Raw genomic sequence first — 20,215 nt, forward strand, 5'->3', positions numbered from 1 at the left:
ACAGAATAATAGAGAATACAACAGAATAAAATAATACAACAGAATACAACAGAATAAAAGAGAATACAACAGAATACAACAGAATAAAAGAGAATACAACAGAATACAACAGAATAAAAGAGAATACAACAGAATAAAAGAGAATACAACAGAATAAAAGATAATACAACAGAATACAACAGAATAAAAGAGAATACAACAGAATACAACAGAATAAAAGATAATACAACAGAATACAACAGAATAAAAGAGAATACAACAGAATACAACAGAATAAAAGAGAATACAACAGAATACAACAGAATAAAAGAGAATACAACAGAATACAACAGAATAAAAGAGAATACAACAGAATAAAAGAGAATACAACAGAATACAACAGAATAAAAGAGAATACAACAGAATAAAAGAGAATAAAGAGAATACAACAGAATAAACAGAATACAACAGAATAAAAGAGAATACAACAGAATACAACAGAATAAAAGAGAATACAACAGAATACAAATAGAATAAAAGAGAATACAACAGAGAATACAACAGAATAAAAGAGAATACAACAGAATACAACAGAATAAAAGAGAATACAACAGAATACAACAGAATAAAAGAGAATACAAGAGAATACAACAGAATACAACAGAATAAAAGAGAATACAACAGAATACAACAGAATAAAAGAGAATACAACAGAATACAACAGAATAAAAGAGAATACAACAGAATACAACAGAATAAAAGAGAATACAACAGAATACAACAGAATAAAAGAGAATACAACAGAATACAACAGAATAAAAGAGAATACAACAGAATAAAAGAGAATACAACAGAATACAACAGAATAAAAGAGAATACAACAGAATACAACAGAATAAAAGAGAATACAACAGAATACAACAGAATAAAAGAGAATACAACAGAATACAACAGAATAAAAGAGAATACAACAGAATAAAAGAGAATACAACAGAATAAAAGAGAATACAACAGAATAAAAGAGAATACAACAGAATACAACAGAATAAAAGAGAATACAACAGAATAAAAGAGAATACAACAGAATACAACAGAATACAACAGAATAAAAGAGAATAAAAGAGAATACAACAGAATACAACAGAATAAAAGAGAATACAACAGAATAAAAGAGAATACAACAGAATACAACAGAATAAAAGAGAATACAACAGAATACAACAGAATAAAAGAGAATACAACAGAATACAACAGAATAAAAGAGAATACAACAGAATACAACAGAATAAAAGAGAATACAACAGAATACAACAGAATAAAAGAGAATACAACAGAATAAAAGAGAATACAACAGAATACAACAGAATAAAAGAGAATACAACAGAATAAAAGAGAATACAACAGAATAAAAGAGAATACAACAGAATACAACAGAATAAAAGAGAATACAACAGAATACAACAGAATAAAAGAGAATACAACAGAATAAAAGAGAATACAACAGAATAAAAGAGAATACAACAGAATACAACAGAATAAAAGAGAATACAACAGAATACAACAGAATAAAAGAGAATACAACAGAATACAACAGAATAAGAGAATACAACAGAATACAACAGAATAAAAGAGAATACAACAGAATAAAAGAGAATACAACAGAATACAACAGAATAAAAGAGAATACAACAGAATACAACAGAATAAAAGAGAATACAACAGAATACAACAGAATAAAAGAGAATACAACAGAATACAACAGAATAAAAGAGAATACAACAGAATACAACAGAATAAAAGAGAATACAACAGAATACAACAGAATAAAAGAGAATACAACAGAATACAACAGAATAAAAGAGAATACAACAGAATACAACAGAATAAAAGAGAATACAACAGAATACAACAGAATAAAAGAGAATACAACAGAATACAACAGAATAAAAGAGAATACAACAGAATACAACAGAAAAAAAGAGAATACAACAGAATACAACAGAATAAAAGAGAATACAACAGAATAAAAGAGAATACAACAGAATACAACAGAATAAAAGAGAATACAACAGAATACAACAGAATACAACAGAATAAAAGAGAATACAACAGAATAAAAGAGAATACAACAGAATACAACAGAATAAAAGAGAATACAACAGAATACAACAGAATAAAAGAGAATACAACAGAATACAACAGAATAAAAGAGAATACAACAGAATACAACAGAATAAAAGAGAATACAACAGAATACAACAGAATAAAAGAGAATACAACAGAATACAACAGAATAAAAGAGAATACAACAGAATAAAAGAGAATACAACAGAATACAACAGAATAAAAGAGAATACAACAGAATAAAAGAGAATACAACAGAATAAAAGAGAATACAACAGAATACAACAGAATAAAAGAGAATACAACAGAATACAACAGAATAAAAGAGAATACAACAGAATACAACAGAATAAAAGATAATACAACAGAATACAACAGAATAAAAGAGAATACAACAGAATACAACAGAATAAAAGAGAATACAACAGAATACAACAGAATAAAAGAGAATACAACAGAATACAACAGAATAAAAGAGAATACAACAGAATACAACAGAATAAAAGAGAATACAACAGAATAAAAGAGAATACAACAGAATACAACAGAATAAAAGAGAATACAACAGAATAAAAGAGAATACAACAGAATAAAAGAGAATACAACAGAATACAACAGAATAAAAGAGAATACAACAGAATAAAAGAGAATACAACAGAATAAAACAGAATAAAAGAGAATACAACAGAATACAACAGAATACAACAGAATAAAAGATAATACAACAGAATACAACAGAATAAAAGAGAATACAACAGAATACAACAGAATAAAAGAGAATACAACAGAATACAACAGAATAAAAGAGAATACAACAGAATAAAAGAGAATACAACAGAATAAAAGATAATACAACAGAATACAACAGAATAAAAGAGAATACAACAGAATACAACAGAATAAAAGAGAATACAACAGAATACAACAGAATAAAAGAGAATACAACAGAATACAACAGAATAAAAGAGAATACAACAGAATACAACAGAATAAAAGAGAATACAACAGAATACAACAGAATAAAAGAGAATACAACAGAATACAACAGAATAAAAGAGAATACAACAGAATACAACAGAATAAAAGAGAATACAACAGAATACAACAGAATAAAAGAGAATACAACAGAATAAAACAGAATACAACAGAATAAAAGAGAATACAACAGAATACAACAGAATAAAAGAGAATAAAACAGAATAAAAGAGAATACAACAGAATACAACAGAATAAAAGAGAATACAACAGAATACAACAGAATAAAAGAGAATACAACAGAATAAAAGAGAATACAACAGAATAAAAGAGAATACAACAGAATACAACAGAATAAAAGAGAATACAACAGAATACAACAGAATAAAAGAGAATACAACAGAATACAACAGAATAAAAGAGAATACAACAGAATACAACAGAATACAACAGAATAAAAGAGAATACAACAGAATACAACAGAATACAACAGAATACAACAGAATAAAAGAGAATACAACAGAATACAACAGAATAAAAGAGAATACAACAGAATACAACAGAATAAAAGAGAATACAACAGAATACAACAGAATAAAAGAGAATACAACAGAATACAACAGAATAAAAGAGAATACAACAGAATACAAATAGAATACAACAGAATACAGAATAAAAGAATACAACAGAATACAACAGAATAAAAGAGAATACAACAGAATACAACAGAATAAAAGAGAATACAACAGAATACAAACAGAATAAAAGAGAATACAACAGAATACAACAGAATAAAAGAGAATACAAATAGAATACAAACAGAATAAAAGAGAATAGAACAGAATACAACAGAATAAAAGAGAATACAACAGAATACAACAGAATAAAAGAGAATACAACAGAATACAACAGAATAAAAGAGAATACAACAGAATACAACAGAATAAAAGAGAATACAACAGAATACAACAGAATAAAAGAGAATACAACAGAATACAACAGAATAAAAGAGAATACAACAGAATACAACAGAATAAAAGAGAATACAACAGAATACAACAGAATAAAAGAGAATACAACAGAATAAAAGAGAATACAACAGAATACAACAGAATAAAAGAGAATACAACAGAATACAGCAGAATAAAAGAGAATACAACAGAATACAACAGAATAAAAGAGAATACAACAGAATACAACAGAATAAAAGAGAATACAACAGAATACAAATAGAATAAAAGAGAATACAACAGAATACAACAGAATAAAAGAGAATACAACAGAATACAACAGAATAAAAGAGAATACAACAGAATAAAAGAGAATACAACAGAATACAACAGAATAAAAGAGAATACAACAGAATAAAAGAGAATACAACAGAATACAAAAGAATAAAAGAGAATACAACAGAATAAAAGAGAATACAACAGAATACAACAGAATAAAAGAGAATACAACAGAATACAACAGAATAAAAGAGAATACAACAGAATAAAAGAGAATACAACAGAATACAACAGAATAAAAGAGAATACAACAGAATACAACAGAATAAAAGAGAATACAACAGAATACAACAGAATACAACAGAATAAAAGAGAATACAACAGAATACAACAGAATAAAAGAGAATACAACAGAATACAACAGAATAAAAGAGAATACAACAGAATACAACAGAATACAACAGAATAAAAGAGAATACAACAGAATACAACAGAATAAAAGAGAATACAACAGAATACAACAGAATAAAAGAGAATACAACAGAATACAACAGAATAAAAGAGAATACAACAGAATAAAACAGAATAAAAGAGAATACAACAGAATAAAAGAGAATACAACAGAATAAAAGAGAATACAACAGAATACAACAGAATAAAAGAGAATACAACAGAATAAAAGAGAATACAACAGAATAAAAGAGAATACAACAGAATACAACAGAATAAAAGAGAGTACAACAGAATAAAAGAGAATACAACAGAATACAACAGAATAAAAGAGAATACAACAGAATACAACAGAATACAACAGAATAAAAGAGAATACAACAGAATACAACAGAATAAAAGAGAATACAACAGAATACAACAGAATAAAAGAGAATAAAAGAGAATACAACAGAATAAAAGAGAATACAACAGAATAAAAGAGAATACAACAGAATACAACAGAATAAAAGAGAATACAACAGAATACAACAGAATAAAAGAGAATACAACAGAATACAACAGAATAAAAGAGAATACAACAGAATACAACAGAATAAAAGAGAATACAACAGAATACAACAGAATAAGAGAATACAACAGAATAAAAGAGAATACAACAGAATACAACAGAATAAAAGAGAATACAACAGAATACAACAGAATAAAAGAGAATAAAACAGAATACAACAGAATAAAAGAGAATACAACAGAATAAAAGAGAATACAACAGAATACAACAGAATAAAAGAGAATACAACAGAATACAACAGAATAAAAGAGAATACAACAGAATAAAAGATAATACCACAGAATACAAATAGAATACAACAGAATAAAAGAGAATACAACAGAATACAACAGAATAAAAAGAGAATACAGAATACAACAGAATACAACAGAATAAAAGAGAATACAACAGAATACAACAGAATAAAAGAGAATACAACAGAATACAACAGAATAAAAGAGAATACAACAGAATACAACAGAATAAAAGAGAATACAACAGAATACAAGAGAATACAACAGAATAAAAGAGAATACAACAGAATACAACAGAATACAACAGAATAAAAGAGAATACAACAGAATAAAAGAGAATACAACAGAATACAACAGAATAAAAGAGAATACAACAGAATACAACAGAATAAAAGAGAATACAACAGAATAAAAGAGAATACAACAGAATACAACAGAATAAAAGAGAATACAACAGAATACAACAGAATAAAAGAGAATACAACAGAATACAACAGAATAAAAGAGAATACAACAGAATACAACAGAATAAAAGAGAATACAACAGAATACAACAGAATAAAAGAGAATACAACAGAATAAAAGAGAATACAACAGAATACAACAGAATAAAAGAGAATACAACAGAATACAACAGAATAAAAGAGAATACAACAGAATACAACAGAATAAAAGAGAATACAACAGAATACAACAGAATAAAAGAGAATACAACAGAATACAACAGAATAAAAGAGAATACAACAGAATACAACAGAATAAAAGAGAATACAACAGAATACAACAGAATAAAAGAGAATACAACAGAATAAAAGAGAATACAACAGAATAAAAGAGAATAAAACAGAATAAAAGAGAATACAACAGAATAAAACAGAATAAAAGAGAATACAACAGAATACAACAGAATAAAAGAGAATACAACAGAATAAAAGAGAATACAACAGAATACAACAGAATAAAAGAGAATACAACAGAATACAACAGAATAAAAGAGAATACAACAGAATACAACAGAATAAAAAGAATACAACAGAATACAACAGAATACAACAGAATAAAAGAGAATACAACAGAATAAAAGAGAATACAACAGAATACAACAGAATAAAAGAGAATACAACAGAATACAACAGAATAAAAGAGAATACAACAGAATACAACAGAATAAAAGAGAATACAACAGAATACAACAGAATAAAAGAGAATACAACAGAATACAACAGAATAAAAGAGAATACAACAGAATAAACCAGAATAAAAGAGAATACAACAGAATAAAAGAGAATACAACAGAATACAACAGAATAAAAGAGAATACAACAGAATACAACAGAATAAAAGAGAATACAACAGAATACAACAGAATAAAAGAGAATACAACAGAATACAACAGAATAAAAGAGAATACAACAGAATACAACAGAATAAAAGAGAATACAACAGAATACAACAGAATAAAAGAGAATACAACAGAATACAACAGAATAAAAGAGAATACAACAGAATACAACAGAATAAAAGAGAATACAACAGAATAAAAGAGAATACAACAGAATACAACAGAATAAAAGAGAATACAACAGAATACAACAGAATACAACAGAATAAAAGAGAATACAACAGAATAAAAGAGAATACAACAGAATACAACAGAATAAAAGAGAATACAACAGAATACAACAGAATAAAAGAGAATACAACAGAATACAACAGAATAAAAGAGAATACAACAGAATAAAAGAGAATACAACAGAATAAAAGAGAATACAACAGAATACAACAGAATAAAAGAGAATACAACAGAATACAAAAGAAAAAAAGATAATACAACAGAATACAACAGAATAAAAGAGAATACAACAGAATACAACAGAATAAAAGAGAATACAACAGAATACAACAGAATAAAAGAGAATACAACAGAATAAAAGAGAATACAACAGAATAAAAGAGAATACAACAGAATACAACAGAATAAAAGAGAATACAACAGAATAAAAGAGAATACAACAGAATAAAAGAGAATACAACAGAATACAAGAATAAAAGAGAATACAACAGAATACAACAGAATAAAAGAGAATACAACAGAATACAACAGAATAAAAGAGAATACAACAGAATACAACAGAATAAAAGAGAATACAACAGAATACAACAGAATAAAAGAGAATACAACAGAATAAAAGAGAATACAACAGAAAAAAGAAAATACAACAGAATAAAAGAGAATACAACAGAATACAACAGAATACAACAGAATACAACAGAATAAAAGAGAATACAACAGAATACAACAGAATAAAAGAGAATACAACAGAATACAACAGAATAAAAGAGAATACAACAGAATACAACAGAATAAAAGAGAATACAACAGAATACAACAGAATAAAAGAGAATACAACAGAATACAACAGAATAAAAGAGAATACAACAGAATACAACAGAATAAAAGATAATACAACAGAATACAACAGAATAAAAGAGAATACAACAGAATACAACAGAATAAAAGAGAATACAACAGAATACAACAGAATAAAAGAGAATAATAAATAGAATACAACAGAATACAACAGAATAAAAGAGAATACAACAGAATAAAACAGAATAAAAGAGAATACAACAGAATAAAAGAGAATAAAAGAGAATACAACAGAATAAAAGAGAATAAAAGAGAATACAACAGAATACAACAGAATAAAAGAGAATACAACAGAATACAACAGAATAAAAGAGAATACAACAGAATACAACAGAATAAAAGAGAATACAACAGAATACAAGAGAATACAAATAGAATACAACAGAATAAAAGAGAATACAACAGAATACAAAGAGAATAAAAGAGAATACAACAGAATAAAAGAGAATACAAACAGAATACAACAGAATAAAAGAGAGAATACAACAGAATACAACAGAATAAAAGAGAATACAACAGAATAAAAGAGAATACAACAGAATACAACAGAATAAAAGAGAATACAACAGAATAAAACAGAATACAACAGAATAAAAGAGAATACAACAGAATACAACAGAATAAAAGAGAATACAACAGAATCAAAAAGAATAAAAGAGAATACAACAGAATACAACAGAATAAAAGAGAATACAACAGAATACAACAGAATACAACAGAATAAAAGAGAATACAACAGAATACAAAAGAAAAGAGAATACAACAGAATACAACAGAATAAAAGAGAATACAACAGAATACAACAGAATAAAAGAGAATACAACAGAATACAACAGAATAAAAGAGAATACAACAGAATACAACAGAATAAAAGAGAATACAAATAGTATACAACAGAATAAAAGAGAATACAACAGAATACAACAGAATAAAAGAGAATACAACAGAATACAAACAGAATAAAGAGAATACAACAGAATACAACAGAATAAAAGAGAATACAACAGAATACAACAGAATAAAAGAGAATACAACAGAATACAACAGAATAAAAGAGAATACAACAGAATACAACAGAATAAAAGAGAATACAACAGAATACAACAGAATAAAAGAGAATACAACATAATAAATTAGAATACAACAGAATACAACAGAATAAAAGAGAATAAAACAGAATACAGAATAAAAGAGAATACAACAGAATACAACAACAGAATACAACAGAATAAAAGAAAATACAAAAGAATACAACAGAATAAAGGAGAATACAACAGAATACAACAGAATAAAAGAGAATACAACAGAATACAACAGGATACAAAAGAATAAAAGAGAATACAACAGAATACAACAGAATAAAAGAGAATACAACAGAATACAACAGAATAAAAGAGAATACAACAGAATACAACAGAATAAAAGAGAATACAACAGAATAAAAGAGAATACAACAGAATAAAAGAGAATACAACAGAATACAACAGAATAAAAGAGAATACAACAGAATACAAAAGAATAAAAGAGAATACAACAGAATACAACAGAATAAAAGAGAATACAACAGAATAAAATAGAATACAACAGAATAAAAGAGAATACAACAGAATACAACAGAATAAAAGAGAATACAACAGAATACAACAGAATAAAAGAGAATACAACAGAATACAACAAAATAAGAGAATACAACAGAATACAACAGAATAAACGAGAATACAAATAGAATATAAGAGAATACAACAGAATACAACAGAATAAAAGAGAATACAACAGAATACAACAGAATAAAAGAGAATACAACAGAATAAAAGAGAATACAACAGAATACCACAGAATACAACAGAATAAAAGAGAATACAACAGAATACAACAGAATAAAAGAGAATACAACAGAATACAACAGAATAAAAGAGAATACAACAGAATACAACAGAATAAAAGAGAATACAACAGAATACAACAGAATAAAAGAGAATACAACAGAATACAACAGAATAAAAGAGAATACAACAGAATACAACAGAATACAACAGAATAAAAGAGAATACAACAGAATACAACAGAATAAAAGAGAATACAACAGAATACAACAGAATAAAAGAGAATACAACAGAATACAACAGAATAAAAGAGAATAAAATAGAATACAACAGAATAAAAGAGAATACAACAGAATACAACAGAATAAAAGAGAATACAACAGAATAAAACAGAATAAAAGAGAATACAACAGAATACAACAGAATAAAAGAGAATACAACAGAATAAAACAGAATAAAAGAGAATACAACAGAATACAACAGAATAAAAGAGAATACAACAGAATAAAAGAGAATACAACAGAATACAACAGAATAAAAGAGAATACAACAGAATAAAAGAGAATACAACAGAATACAAATAGAATAAAGAGAATACAACAGAATACAACAGAATAAAAGAGAATACAACAGAATACAACAGAATAAAAGAGAATACAACAGAATACAACAGAATAAAAGAGAATACAACAGAATACAACAGAATAAAAGAGAATACAACAGAATAAAAGAGAATACAACAGAATACAACAGAATACAACAGAATAAAAGAGAATACAACAGAATACAACAGAATAAAAGAGAATACAACAGAATACAACAGAATAAAAGAGAATACAACAGAATAAAAGAGAATACAACAGAATACAACAGAATAAAAGAGAATACAACAGAATACAACAGAATACAACAGAATAAAGAGAATACAACAGAATACAACAGAATAAAAGAGAATACAACAGAATACAAATAGAATAAAGAGAATACAACAGAATACAACAGAATAAAAGAGAATACAACAGAATACAACAGAATAAAAGAGAATACAACAGAATACAACAGAATAAAAGAGAATACAACAGAATACAACAGAATAAAAGAGAATACAACAGAATACAACAGAATAAAAGAGAATACAACAGAATACAAACGAATAAAAGAGAATACAACAGAATACAACAGAATAAAAGAGAATACAACAGAATAAAAGAGAATACAACAGAATACAACAGAATAAAAGAGAATACAACAGAATACAACAGAATAAAAGAGAATACAACAGAATACAACAGAATAAAAGAGAATACAACAGAATACAACAGAATAAAAGAGAATAAGCAGAATACAACAGAATAAAAGAGAATACAACAGAATACAACAGAATAAAAGATAATACAACAGAATACAACAGAATAAAAGAGAATACAACAGAATACAACAGAATAAAAGAGAATACAACAGAATAAAAGAGAATACAACAGAATACAACAGAATAAAAGAGAATACAACAGAATAAAAGAGAATACAACAGAATAAAAGAGAATACAACAGAATAAAAGAGAATACAACAGAATACAACAGAATAAAAGAGAATACAACAGAATACAACAGAATAAAAGAGAATACAACAGAATACAACAGAATAAAAGAGAATACAACAGAATAAAAGAGAATACAACAGAATAAAAGAATACAACAGAATACAACAGAATAAAAGAGAATACAACAGAATACAACAGAATAAAAGAGAATACAACAGAATACAACAGAATAAAAGAGAATACAACAGAATACAACAGAATAAAAGAGAATACAACAGAATACAACAGAATAAAAGAGAATACAACAGAATAAAAGAGAATACAACAGAATAAAAGAGAATACAACAGAATACAACAGAATAAAAGAGAATACAACAGAATAAAACAGAATAAAAGAGAATACAAGACAATAGAATAAAAGAGAATACAACAGAATACAACAGAATAAAGAGAATACAACAGAATACAACAGAATAAAAGAGAATACAACAGAATAAAAGAGAATACAAATAGAATACAAAGAGAATACAACAGAATAAAAGAGAATACAACAGAATAAAAGAGAATACAACAGAATACAACAGAATAAAAGAGAATACAACAGAATACAACAGAATAAAAGAGAATACAACAGAATACAACAGAATAAAAGAGAATACAACAGAATAAAAGAGAATACAACAGAATACAACAGAATACAACAGAATAAAAGAGAATACAACAGAATACAACAGAATAAAAGAGAATACAACAGAATACAACAGAATAAAAGAGAATACAACAGAATAAAAGAGAATACAACAGAATACAAATAAAAGAATACAACAGAATACAACAGAATAAAAGAGAATACAACAGAATACAACAGAATAAAAGAGAATACAACAGAATACAAATAGAATAAAGAGAATACAACAGAATAAAAGAGAATACAACAGAATAAAAGAGAATACAACAGAATACAACAGAATAAAAGAGAATACAACAGAATACAACAGAATAAAAGAGAATACAACAGAATACAAGAGAATACAACAGAATACAACAGAATACAACAGAATAAAAGAGAATACAACAGAATACAACAGAATAAAAGAGAATACAACAGAATAAAAGAGAATACAACAGAATACAACAGAATACAACAGAATAAAAGAGAATACAAAAGAATACAACAGAATAAAAGAGAATACAACAGAATACAACAGAATAAAAGAGAATACAACAGAATACAACAGAATAAAAGAGAATACAACAGAATACAACAGAATAAAAGAGAATACAACAGAATAAAAGAGAATAAAAGAGAATACAACAGAATAAAGGAGAATACAACAGAATATACAACAGAATACAACAGAATAAAAGAGAATACAACCGAATACAACAGAATAAAAGAGAATACAACAGAATAAAAGAGAATAAAAGAGAATACAACAGAATAAAAGAGAATACAACAGAATACAACAGAATAAAAGAGAATACAACAGAATACAACAGAATAAAAGAGAATACAACAGAATAAAAGAGAATACAACAGAATAAAAGATAATACAACAGAATACAACAGAATACAACAGAATAAAAGAGAATACAACAGAATACAACAGAATAAAAGAGAATACAACAGAATACAACAGAATAAAAGAGAATACAACAGAATACAAAAGAATAAGAGAATACAACAGAATACAACAGAATAAAAGAGAATACAACAGAATACAACAGAATAAAAGAGAATACAACAGAATACAACAGAATAAAAGAGAATACAACAGAATACAACAGAATAAAAGAGAATACAACAGAATAAAAGAGAATACAACAGAATACAACAGAATAAAAGAGAATACAACAGAATACAACAGAATAAAAGAGAATACAACAGAATACAACAGAATAAAAGAGAATACAACAGAATACAACAGAATAAAAGAGAATACAACAGAATACAACAGAATAAAAGAGAATACAACAGAATAAAAGAGAATACAACAGAATACAACAGAATAAAAGAGAATACAACAGAATACAACAGAATAAAAGAGAATACAACAGAATACAACAGAATAAAAGATAAAAATACAAAAGAATAAAAGAGAATACAACAGAATAAAAGAGAATACAACAGAATACAACAGAATAAAAGAGAATAAAATAGAATACAACAGAATAAAAGAGAATACAACAGAATACAACAGAATAAAAGAGAATACAACAGAATACAACAGAATAAAAGAGAATACAACAGAATAAAAGAGAATACAACAGAATACAACAGAATAAAAGAGAATACAACAGAATAAAAGAGAATACAACAGAATACAAGAGAATACAACAGAATAAAAGAGAATACAACAGAATACAACAGAATAAAAGAGAATACAACAGAATACAAATAGAATAAAAGAGAATACAACAGAATACAACAGAATAAAAGTGAATACAACAGAATAAAAGAGAATACAACAGAATACAACAGAATAAAAGAGAATACAACATAATACAACAGAATAAAAGAGAATACAACAGAATACAACAGAATAAAAGAGAATACAACAGAATACAACAGAATAAAAGAGAATACAACAGAATACAACAGAATACAACAGAATAAAAGAGAATACAACAGAATAAAAGAGAATACAACAGAATACAACAGAATAAAAGAGAATACAACAGAATACAAGAGAATACAACAGAATAAAAGAGAATACAACAGAATACAACAGAATAAAAGAGAATACAACAGAATACAACAGAATAAAAGAGAATACAACAGAATACAACAGAATAAAAGAGAATACAACAGAATACAACAGAATAAAAGAGAATACAACAGAATACAACAGAATAAAAGAGAATACAACAGAATAAAAGAGAATACAACAGAATAAAAGAGAATACAACAGAATACAACAGAATAAAAGAGAATACAACAGAATAAAAGAGAATACAAATGAATACAAATAGAATACAACAGAATAAAAGAGAATACAGAATACAACATAATAAATCAGTATACAACAGAATAAAACAGAATAAAAGAGAATACAACAGAATACAACAGAATAAAAGAGAATACAACAGAATACAACAGAATAAAAGAGAATACAACAGAATAAAAGAGAATACAACAGAATAAAAGAGAATACAACAGAATACAACAGAATAAAAGAGAATACAACAGAATAAAAGAGAATAAAAGAGAATACAACAGAATACAACAGAATAAAAGAGAATACAACAGAATAAAACAGAATAAAAGAGAATACAACAGAATACAACAGAATAAAAGAGAATACAACAGAATACAACAGAATAAAAGAGAATACAACAGAATACAACAGAATACAACAGAATAAAAGAGAATACAACAGAATACAACAGAATAAAAGAGAATACAACAGAATAAAAGAGAATACAACAGAATACAACAGAATAAAAGAGAATACAACAGAATACAACAGAATAAAAGAGAATACAACAGAATACAACAGAATAAAAGAGAATACAACAGAATACAACAGAATAAAAGAGAATACAACAGAATACAACAGAATAAAAGATAATACAACAGAATACAACAGAATAAAAGAGAATACAACAGAATAAAAGATAATACAACAGAATACAACAGAATAAAAGAGAATACAACAGAATACAACAGAATAAAAGATAATACAACAGAATACAACAGAATAAAAGAGAATACAACAGAATAAAAGAGAATACAACAGAATACAACAGAATAAAAGAGAATACAACAGAATACAACAGAATAAAAGAGAATACAACAGAATACAACAGAATAAAAGAGAATACAACAGAATAAAAGAGAATACAACAGAATACAACAGAATAAAAGAGTCCAGCACATGATCTGGCCGTGGTGAACTTATACCACGAGTCTAGCACATGATCGGGTCATGGTGAATCCATATCACGAGTCTAGCACATGATCAGGCCGTGGTGAACACATCACGAGTCCAGCACATGATCAGGCCATGGTGAACTCATACCACGAGTCTAGCACATGATCGGGCCATGGTGAATCCATATCACGAGTCTAGTACATGATCAGGCCTTGGTGAATACATATCATGAGTCTAGCACATGATCAGGCCGTGGTAATTACGAATTACACCTACTCCCATTAGCCCCCCCCCATTACCGTTAACCCCCGCCCCTTTTAATTATCAGCACGCAATTTACTGACCCTATTTACCCCTTATTCGTCACCGAACATGACCTAATTACGAATTCCACCTACTCCCAATGGCCCCCCGCCCATTACCATTAACCCCCGCCTTTTTTAATTATCACCACGCAATTTACTGACCCCATTTACCCATCATTCGACACCGAACATGACCTATTTTCGAGTTTCACTTGCACCCATTGGGCCCCCCTCCATTACCATAAATCCCCGCACCCTTTAATTATCACCACGCAATTTACTGACCCCATTTACCCATTACTCGACACCGAACATGACCTAATTATGAATTCCACATACTCCCATTAGCCCCCCCATTACCATTAACCCCCGCCCCTTTAATTATCACCACGCAATTTACTGTCCCCATCTACCCATTATTCGACACCGAACATGACCAAATTGCGAATTCCACCTACTCCCATTAGCCCCCTCCATTACTATCAGCCCCTGCCCTCTGATTATCACCATGCAATTTACTGACCCCATTAACCCAGTATTTGACACCTCACATGACCCATTTTCGAGTTTCACGTACTCCATTAGCCCCCACCCCCTTTAATTATCACCACGCAATTTACTGACCCCATTTACCCATAATTCGACACCAAACATGACCAAATTACGAATTCCACCTACTCCCAATGACCCCCGCCCCCTTTAATTATCACCACGCAATTTACTGACCCCATTTACCCATTATTCGACACCGAACATGAACAAATTACGAATTCCACCTACACCCAATGGCACCCCCCCCCCCCCATTACCATTCACCCCCGCCCCCTCTGATTATCACCACGCAATTTACTGACCCCATTTACCCAGTATTTGACACCTCACATGACCTATTTCAAGTTTCATCTACTCATTAGCCCCTCCCCAATTACCATTAACCCCGCCCCTTTAATTATCACCACGCAATTTATTGACCCCATTTACCCATTATTCGACACCGAACATCACCTAATTACGAAATCCACCTACTCCCATTAGCCCCCATTACCATAAACCCCCGCCCCCTCTCATTATCACCACGCAATTTACTGACCCCATTAACCCAGTATTTGACACCTCACATGATCCATTTTCGAGTTTCACCTACACCCATTAGCCCCCCATTACCATTAACCCCCGGCCCCCTCTCATTATCACCACGCAATTTACTGACCCCATTATTCCAGTATTTGACACCTCACATGATCCATTTTCGAGTTTCACCTACACCCATTAGCCCCCCCTCCATTACCGTTAGCCCCGGCCCCCTTTAATTATCACCACGCAATTTACTGACCCCATTTACCCATGATTCGACATCGAACATGACCTAATTACGAATTCCACCTACTCCCATTAGCCTTCCACGCCCGTGCACACGTGGGTACATGAGACTAGTGCAGGAAAGATCTATTTTAGCCGTGAAAACGAAAACTATGTTACGGGCTAAGTATCTGCCCCAAGCCCGCCATGAAAAATATATATCCTTATTTTCTCACAAAGGAAGACACTTAAGATCACGCCCGTACGCCCACGTCAGCCTTCCACGTCAGGGGCTTCCACATGCCGGGCAAGCCATCCATCACGGACATCAGATCGTGGTATGGCTTCGTAAACCAGCTCGCCCCCTTCCTCGCCACCGCGCCGATCATGAACGCCTTCCGGGAGTTACTGAAGAAACCAACCGGAAGACACGTGTACTGGGACGACCAGCTTCAGTAGAAATTCCGCCAAGCCCAGGACACTATATGCCAGCTGGCCAAGGACGGTCTGACGTACACGATAAAACCCGCCCACCGCTGCCATCACCGACTCGTGCCGAGAGGGCATCGGATTCGTCATCCTCCAGCAGTACTGCAGTTGTGCATCGGCCTCCGCCCCATACTGCTGTAAGGGCGGGTGGCACCTGGCCCTGTGCGGCAGCCGGCACCTCACCACCGCCGAGGCTGGATACGCAGCTGTGGAAGGGGAGGCTCTGGCGGTGGCGAGGTGCCTCCAAAAGGCGAGGTTGTTCCTGCTGGGATGCCCAAACCTCACCATCGTGACCGACCACCGCCCCCTTGTGAAGCTCCTAGGAGACAGCTCTGACGAGCGTTGTCAACCCCAGGCTCTTCAGGCTCAAGGAACGAACACTACAGTTCCGATTCCAAATCAAATACCTCCCTGGGAAGAGCAACACCGCCGCCGACTTTCTGTCCCGCTACCCAGCTCTCAGGGCACCCCCGACAACAGCGGACCTCGACTCGGACGAGGATATCATCGGGGCAGTCGCCGCCGCAGTCACAGCCTGCACCGATCGGGAGGGACGCGTGGTGGACGAAGAGGAGGTCAAGCGGAAGGCCGCCGACGACCCGACGTACCAGATGTTAGTCGCCAAGGTCATGGCGGGTGACTGGCACCAGCATAAAGCACAAGAAGTGGCATCCCTGCGTCCCTTCTATGGGGCGAGGGACAGGCTGGCAGTGATGCACGACGTAGTGACATACATGTTTGACCAGGGGTACGTGCGCCTCGTCATCCCCGAAGCTCTCCGACAGCAGGTAGCAGCAAACCTACACGCCAGCCACCAGGGCCTCGGTTCCATGCTGCGGAGGGCGAGGCAGTGTGTATACTGGCCGGGGATTGAGGGGGACCTGCAGCACCACCGCTCCGCATGCACAGAATGCGAAACACGCCCCCCATCGCAGCCCGCAGAAACACTGGCGATGACGCCGCCCCCTGAGTACCCGTTCCAGCAGACGGTGGCCGACATGTTCCAGCACGAAGGACACATGTACATGGCCTACGCCGACAGGCTTGCCAGCTGGCTGGAAATAGCTCACTTCCCACACGGGAGCACACACGCCCTGCGTTTCCTTAGCCGGACATCTTACACTCACCAAGAAGCAGCAGACTGTCACACCAGCCAGTCAGGGCAGGAGAGCCTTCTTGAGGAAGTGCGGGCAGTGCCACCGCTCTGAAAAACCAACATTACAATGAGTGGATGAGCCCAGAACACTGCTGCTGCCCAGACTGACAACACAGTGCAGCCCGGCACACTACACGTGCTGCTATAAGCCACCTCAGGAGGAGGAGGAGGAGGTGGAGGACTGGTTCACAGAGCCATCACATTCTTCTTCCAAACAACAAAACTGTTTCCTCAAAAACTTTTCTTACAAATTTCTGGTTCTTATAATTCCAATCTAACACTGACAGGTGTAGCCAGAACACTCTTCTGACGACAAGGAAAAAAAGCTGCATGTCCCGGCCCCTGACCTGACCTGACCTGACCAAAGAAAAAGCCACCAAAAGCTGTCCACTCACTTCCTTCCTTTCTCTCTTTCCTTCGTCTGGACACTCTGTTGACAGGAAAACAGTTAGGAAGAAAAAATAAAAGAAAATAAGAGTCAACACAACACACACACACACACACACACACAAGAAGAGGAAGGCTGTGAAAGGCAGGCAGGCACTTGTGGTGCCCCGCAGGGCACTACATCTACCAACACAGATGCAGTAACACCTCCTGACCCAGTACGAGCACCACAAATAAACAAAGAAGAAGAAAGCGATGATGAACGGTAGAATTCATCTAATAACAAGAACAATTTGAAGAACACAGCACAGCGAGGCGACAGTGTGAAGAACAAACCATTATGGAAACACACAGGAAGTAAAAAGGGGCGTCTCAGGCCACCACATAGCTCTGCCGGAAACCACCCACTTCACCCAACGACAGCACTATGCTAAAGGACGAGAATCATGTAAACCCAAGCCATGTAGAATACTCAGGAATATTCACTCTTATGTACTTATGAGGATGTGACCATATCATAGAGTGCACCCTCAGTGCCTTATGTGTAAAGTCAATGGTTATGACGCAGTAACGACGTATAGTGACGTAGGCAACCGCCCATATAAGGGGGTTCCTGTTGGATGTACGAGATGTTTTCTGCCTGCGCCCGCACCCGCGAGGAGAACCTCTGTCAGTTATTGACTCACTCAGTAAACGGGAGCACACACGCCCTGCATTTCCTTAGCCAGACATCTTACATGGCACAGTGAACGGAAGTCTGGACCTACTAACTGACCACTCCTCCCCGGCCGTCACCAGCCTCCGCTCCAGAGAAGTGCGAGCTGGAGATGTCGCCAGCCGCCTTTAAGTCACGGAGGAGGTCCATGGAGTGCTGGCTGCTTCTGTGCAGGTGGCTGCCACAGGAGGCAGTGCAACACATCAGGCTCCAATGCGTCCCTGCCCTGCAGTGGACCCTGGACGCACGCTTCACTATGGACCGGTGGAGCACCCTGACTCCACCCACGGCCTTGGACGCCATCGGCAAGCTCGTCCTTTGGCCATATACACAGGCAGTGCAGTGGGCAGAGTTCTTTGGAGCGAGGCAGGAGCAGGAGTGTGTCAGTGAGTACATAACCAAGTGCACACAGAAAGCGACAGACTGTGCCTTTAAGTGCCAACAGCGTAGCACAGATTTGTCGGAGTACTTGTCGCTTAGAAAGTTAATGGGAGTCCTCCGTGACGTGACACTGAGGCAACAAGTGTACCAGGCGTGTGACTCAATCGGCAGTGTCGACGCCCTGAGGGCCATGTGTTGTGCTCACGAGGCCGCCCGTCGCGAAGCCACAGGTGGTGGAGGCCCGGGGCGGGA

At 32.6% G+C, this 20,215-nt stretch overlaps 1 long non-coding RNA gene across 1 annotated transcript in view; it reads right to left on the minus strand.

The window, feature by feature from the left end:
• The window catches only part of LOC127003086 (uncharacterized), an 87,092-nt gene extending 68,605 nt beyond the window's left edge, over positions 1-18,487 (minus strand). Inside the window, exon 1 of the long non-coding RNA XR_007756949.1 lies at positions 18,452-18,487. This is a non-coding gene — a long non-coding RNA (uncharacterized LOC127003086). The remainder of the gene's footprint in view (positions 1-18,451) is intronic.
• Positions 18,488-20,215: the final 1,728 nt, after the last annotated feature.

Source organism: Eriocheir sinensis, chromosome 24, assembly GCF_024679095.1.
Source record: "Eriocheir sinensis breed Jianghai 21 chromosome 24, ASM2467909v1, whole genome shotgun sequence".
In the NCBI taxonomy this organism is placed as follows: Eukaryota; Metazoa; Arthropoda; class Malacostraca; order Decapoda; family Varunidae; genus Eriocheir; species Eriocheir sinensis.